The 6,844-nt window shown below is 38.1% G+C and overlaps 1 pseudogene across 1 annotated transcript; it reads right to left on the bottom strand.

Moving 5' to 3' along the window:
- Nucleotides 1-3,592: 3,592 nt before the first annotated feature.
- LOC308620748 (small COPII coat GTPase SAR1B-like) lies at nt 3,593-4,511 on the bottom strand (annotated as a pseudogene). Its single transcript has 2 exons — nt 3,953-4,511; nt 3,593-3,736 (listed from the first exon to the last, which is right to left on the bottom strand). The product of its transcript is annotated as a small COPII coat GTPase SAR1B-like (transcript).
- Between the last annotated feature and the right edge of the window lie 2,333 nt (nt 4,512-6,844).

Below are 6,844 nucleotides of genomic sequence, written 5' to 3'. Positions count from 1 at the left end.
TCATTAGTCATTAGAGAAATGCAAATCAAAACTACAATGAGATATCATCTCACACCAGTCAGAATGGCCATCATCAAAAAATCTAGAAACAATTAATGCTGGAGAGGGTATGGAGAAAAGGGAACACCCTTGCACTGCTGGTGGGAATGTGAATTGGTACAGCCACTATGGAGAACAGTGTGGAGGTTCCTTAAAATACTACAAATAGAACTACTTGCTTTTTATAGCCTCCTCATTATCTTGGCCTCTGTTTTCTTCTTACTAATGTTCAGCCCATCCTATTCCCACCCTCCTCCATGGGATTCAGGTTTGACTGGGAAAAACACTAACCAAGTAGCTGCTGCCAGAGGATGGGACCAAAAACCTGAAGCGAAGGCTTGATTGTCTAATTTAGATGAGAGCAGTGAAGGACAGTGAGATGAGGGCAAGCTAATTAATGTCCATCAGGAAAGACAGAGCTAATGCATAGCAAATAGAAGGTCAAAGTTGGGGTTCAAAAGCAAGCCAGGACTGGACTTCCCTGGCAGTCCAGTGGTTAGGGTTCGGCACTTTCACTGCCGTGGGCCCCAGTTCAATCCCTGGTCGGGGAACTAAGATCCTGCAAGCAGCACAGCACGGTCCCCACCAAAAAAGCAAGCCAGGACCAGGAAAGAATGGTGTAAAGCTATTCTGTCAAATTCAGTGACCACTAATCACGTGGGCTCCTGAGCACTTGAAATGTGGCTAGCACCACTGAGGAACTGAATTGTTGATTTCAGTTTAGTTTAAACTAATTTACTTTGAAATTTAAAATTTGAACCAATATAAAAATGTTTTCATTAAATACAACTCCATTGTTCTGAGAAGATTGCATTGCACCTTAACCACTGAATCATGTAAATGTCACTGTAATGGTGTAGTGTGCATGGTGGGCCTGTGTCTTTTCTAGTATTACACATAAACACATTACCAATCTAGTTGGTGTCAACAAAATGATTTAAATCCTTTTTCCTACACATCGATGTAACATTGTAACACAATTATTTGGATGTTTATACAGAAAGCACCAGTTACAGTGATACCTATGTAAATTGTAATTGGTAATCAAATGGAAATACTTATTATTTCAATTAAGACAGTTATATTATTGTTCTAATTTAAAAATTAAGTATGGACAAAATTTTAAGTTTAAAACTAGGGCATACTAGTGATTAGAATCAAATGGAGATGCAGAAGCCAGTCCTACAACTAGAGCAATAAAGGAGAAAAAAAGACTAGGGGAAGATGTGTCCCAAATTTCACAAGTCATGGCAATTGCAGTTTTTTGTGGCCAAGCAAAACGAAAAAGCAGTTTGCTTGATGTATAAGTGTTCTTTAAGATAATAAAGCAGACTATATTAGAGATAGTATCAGAAAATACATGGTGTATTTGATAAGTTTCCTCTCAACAGTCAAAAAGATTTGAAAAGAATAGACTAAATTAGTTGCCAGAAGTCAGAAGTGAATATCCAACAGCAATTTAAAAAGCTATGTCTAATAGGGTTTGAGCTTGTAACTTTAGCTAGATATTAAATGACTTAGATTCTTGCACAAAAGAGAAAATCATTTTTAGATGGAAACATGGTAGAAGAAATTATTATTTCATTTCTGGAAATATTATAAAATTACTAGGAAAAGAGTAAAAATCATATTTTATAAAAAATAAAATATCTTCAATGAAGTCACCGAAAAATTGCCCATAGAATACAAGCTCTTCTTTAGAATATCAAAGATCAATTGATTCAGAATTGGAAAGACTGCAAGTACTTTTCTTTAACACGTTTCAAGTGCTTAGGATGAGTCATGCCTAATTAATACTTTGGTTATGTTTAGTCTCAGAGGACTTCCAAACTTATGAAGAAGTGTTGTCAACTCATAGACTAAAGAACAAAATTCGTGGCATAGATATATTTGAAATTTTTATGACTGTCAAAGAAGAACTTCAGCTAAATATGAAAAAATTTTGTTTATATCATGATGGAGGTGCTTCAGCTGTTACGTCAAAAATCTGGATTTATAGGAATTTAAAGATAAGAGATTGATGTTTCCCTTATTGCTTTCTTCCACAAAATGATACATATTGAAAATATTTGTGCTCAGTTTTCTGAATCAGACTCATAAAAAGTGTCATGGATACAGTTATTAAAATTGTTCCATATATACATGCCAATGCTATGAATCAGCATCAGTTTATGACACTGTTGAAAGAAGTAGAAGACCCTGAATTTAATGATCTTGTGTTATTTACCAGTGCTCATTGGTTGAGTTGTAAAAGAATTTTACCAAGATTTACTATGCTGTTAACCCCAATTCAAGATTTTCTTGAAACAAAAGAATATTTGCCACATTTTCAATAATGGCAGACAAAACTTGGCAGTTATGATTTACATATTCTCAGTCATATCACGCTGCATGTGAACAGGCAAAACTTGAAGCTCCAAGGATTAGAACAGCTTATTTGTAATCTAGATCTATAGATATAAGAATTAATGTTGATATTGAAATTTTTCATAATACTAGTTAATAATGATTTTACACATTTTTCTAATATGAATTAATAAGCAGAATATTTTAATTATAACCAAGAGCGTTATGCAAATTGTCCAAAAAAAAATCCAAAAGAATTTGAAGAACATTTTGTTTGCTAATGATAAATTTGGAGTTTCTTTGCTTCCTCCCCCTCCAACTTTATTGAGATATAATTGACGTGTAACATTGTGTAAGTTTAAGGTGTACAATGTGAGGATTATGCAATGATTACCACAATAAGGTTAGTTAACACATCTACCACTTGACATAATTACCTTTTTTTTTTCTTTTTGAGGAGGTGGTGTTGAGAACATTTAAGATCTAGCTTCTTAGCAACTTGCAAGCATACAATACAGTATTGTTAATGATAGTCACCACACTGTACATCAGATCCTCAGAACTTGTTCATTTTATAAGTGGAAGTTTTTACACTTTGACCAACAGAGGTGCTTTCAATTTATGCAGTACCCCCTTTGAATTTGAAGTTAACACTGAATTGTCTTGTTAGTGAACTTACTAGCCTTTGACATAGTTTTGAAATTGATATGCTTTTAAGGGTGTCAAACCTTAGAGTTTGTTTTATTGCATGATGTTTGTGTAAGAAAAATTATTGAAAACTGTAAGACATCATCAATCAGCTAATTATTAACTGTACACTTAAACTAGGTGGACATAAAATCTAAAATTTAAAAACTAGTTTCAAAAAGTAGACAAAAATTTAAGATCATGAGCTTTTCAATATGGCTTATATTTGTAGTTTCATATTGTTTAAAAGTGCTTCAAATGTACAGCTGGAAAGTTGCTCTTTATACTGTAAATATTGTTGGGGTAATATCAGATTGCAAACTGTAAAAACTAATTATTTTTATGGAATGATAAAGTTAACATTGTGATAACCAGTTTTCAATTCTCACTCAAATGTTGATATAATTTTAATAATCTAAATAATCTGTTTTATAACCAACAACATTCTACTGAATTCAAGTTATGAATGTTGCATGATCAGATCTCTGAGTGGGCCTGAATGGTGAGACCTGGAACCGATTCAGGTTGGTGTTAATGACCTGTACCTGCAGAGGACGCGTTCTCCGTAACCTAGTCTTTTGAGCACACTGCACATGAGAACTTAAAGGTCGGCATTCAACTCTTTCCTGTTGTCTGACCATGTAAACCAAACATCTCTCGTAACCTCTCTCTTTTTTTTTTGTGGTACACAGGTCTCTCACTGCTGTGGCCTCTCCCATTGCGGGGCACAGGCTCCGGATGCACAGGCTCAGCGGCCATGGCTCACGGGCCCAGCCGCTCCACGGCATGTGGGATCTTCCCGGACCAGGGCACGAACCCGTGTCCCCTGCATCGGCAGGCGGACTCTCAACCACTGCGCCACCAGGGAAGCCATCGTAACCTCTCTTCACTGATGGCTTCAGGTCTGTTGATCTTATTCCCAAGAATCAGTATAGACACATTAGAAATGGTTTCAACTGTCATTAGTGAATCAAGTTCTTCTTTTGATTCTAACAGCCTTTTATGATCTGCACAATCCACCAGAAGTGTAATGCCATTGATAGCAGGAAGGTAGTTTTCCCACACTCTTTGATCTTGAACATGTTCACCCAGATCAAAAGTTGCAAAGGTCATGCCAGTAATGGTTAGTTCTTTTGAAAGGGGAGGTAACATTGGGACATATGTCCAAGTCTGTCATCTTTTAGCATATATAGCAATGTTGTTTTTCCCACATTATCCAATCCAAGAAATACCAATTTGCCAGTTCTCTTATATAATCCTAAAAACTGTAGCATTCTGCTGAAACCACTGTATATGCAATCAAATATGAAGGACCTATCCATACCTTAGAGTCTGCGACTGAAGACAATGCTATTCCTTGCTTGGCATTGGCCCTACAGCCTCTGAGACTGAACTGAAAATTGTGATGATTGCTTGATGTGCTTTTGCTTCAAAGTCAAATCAATTCCTCTTGGAAAAGATGAACAAGTTTTGTCAATGCGGATGCAAATTTTAAAAGAAAAGAACTTTTCATATTCAATTTAGTTATTTGAAAAATTTTAAGTATGTTTGGAACAACTTGGGTATGTGATATTACTTTCTCAACTTTGAATTTTTAAAAATCTTAAAATTAAAAAAAAATTTAAATCAGCTCAAGTATTTTGATGTAAATTTAAATCTGAATTGAGATGTGCTCTATGTGTAAAATACATATGAAAATGTAGTACAAAATGTAGTACAAAAACAGTAAAATATTTTTATATTGACTACATGTTGAAATGTTAATATTCTGGATATATTGAGTTATATAAAATAAGTGACAATTTCACTGCTTTTCACTTTTAAAAAAGTGAAAAATTTTAAATTACATATATGGCTCACATTATATTTACACTGGACAGCATGAGTCTAAGGCTCTTGTCTTGAACAGTGTAGGAGTGTCAAGAACTCACCTTTTCATACATACGTGGGGATGTGCAGCTACTTCAAAGGACCAGAAGCAGAGTAGACAATTTTACACCTTTCCAGGTCTGTTGGATTGTCAGCTCAAAAGTGGGGTGCAGTACTGTGCTGGCACGTGTTTAACAATTGGTTCTATGGGGTAAAAAAATCCCTGCTTTTTACCATTATCTAGTTTCCATGGTATAAATACTCCCACCATGGTCCATTTCAAGCTACCAAGTGGACATCGCTGGGAGTTTGGAAGAAATACTGATAATTGGCTCTTGCCAGCAGGTAGCATCCAGCTTCAGTACACCACTAGCTGGGACTATCTATTATTCTTCATTGTTTCTGCAGTATCTTGCATAGAGATCAACAAAGAATAAGCCCATTTTAAGTATTTGTTGAATGAACAAATGCTTCTGCGAGCTACAAATCTCCTGTTGTTTCAGTATTCCCCTGATCCTTTAACTTTTCTGAAATGTACATTCCTAAAGTTGAGGGTGGACGTATGACTACAATAAGCATTCTCTTATTGAATGTGTTGTGCTGTCCAGATCTCCCTTAGCTCTGAGTCATTCATTATCCCGGCTGTTGGGAGTATTATGTACTGATGTTGCTCAGCTGAAACTCTCCGAAGGAATTCTACAGGTCTGAAAGAAGCTGCCTCCCCCATGGTTTCCCAGGCAGCTCTCTGCATCTAATGCCTTGTTAATGTGGGAGTCCAGCTCTGGCCCCTTCAGTTAGAGACATTTTTGAAGAACCATCCAAGTTTGAGAGTTTCCTGTGAGACCTGCTGCGACCTCTGTTACAACTGTATTATGACTCAATTTATACCTCTGCTCAGCAGTGCTTCTTTCATTCCTTTGTGCAGGTGGTCTCTGAAAGCACTGCCCCATACCCCACCTGCACACCATCTCCAACTCAGGGTCTGTTTGCCAGAGAATGCAATCTACAACAGTTGTAACAAAAAACATCAAAAACAACTTTGCTCCTTTCACTCAGGGTCAGTGTTATTTTTAACTTAGTCAACCAGTTCTGCCATGTTGGTTACAATGAGGGCCAGATCTTACCACTTACTCTGTCTTACAGAGATGAAATTTACAAGCAAGGTAAGTTAAGAAGTTCAATTTGAGAAGATTCGTAAGAATATTCATTGTGGATGAGTTTAAAAGCATGAGTTAGCAGTGGGGCCGGGGGGACCTTCAAAGTGACAGAGGAGTAAGACATGGAGATCACCTCCTCCCCACAAATACATCAAAAATACATCTACATGTGGAACAACTCCTACGGAACACCTACTGAACGCTGGCAGAATGCCTCAGACTTCCCAAAAGGCAAGAAACTCCCCATATACCTGGGTAGGGCAAAAGAAAAAGAAAAACAGAGACAAAAGAATAGGGAAGGGACCTGAACCTCTGGGAGGGAGCTGTGAAGGAGGAAAAGTTTCCACACCCTAGGAAGCCTCTTCACTAGCAGAGATGGGGAGTGGGCGGGGGGAAGCTTTGGAGCCGCGGAGGAGAGCGCAGCAACAGGGGTGCAGGGGCAAAATGGAGAGATTCCCACACAAAGGATCGGTGCCCACAAGCACTCACCAGCCTGAGAGGCTTGTCTGCTCACCTGCCAGGGTGGGTGGGGGCTGGGAGCTGAGGCTCAGGCTTCAGAGTTCAGATCCCAGGGAGAGGACTGGGGTTGGCTGTGTGAACACAGCCTGAGGGGGCTAGTGCGCCACAGGTAGCTGGGAGGTAGTCCGGGGAAAAGTCTGGAACTGCTTAAGAGGCAAGAGACCATTGTTTTGGGGTGCACAAGGAGAGGGGATTCCCTCCCTGTGTGCCCACAGAAGGCAGAACAC

This window comes from Mesoplodon bidens (genome assembly GCF_964165515.1).
Source record: "Mesoplodon bidens genome assembly, chromosome: 7".
In the NCBI taxonomy this organism is placed as follows: domain Eukaryota; kingdom Metazoa; phylum Chordata; class Mammalia; order Artiodactyla; family Ziphiidae; genus Mesoplodon; species Mesoplodon bidens.
The sequence above is the reverse complement of the archived record's forward strand: the minus strand, read 5'-3'. Positions and strand labels throughout refer to the sequence as shown.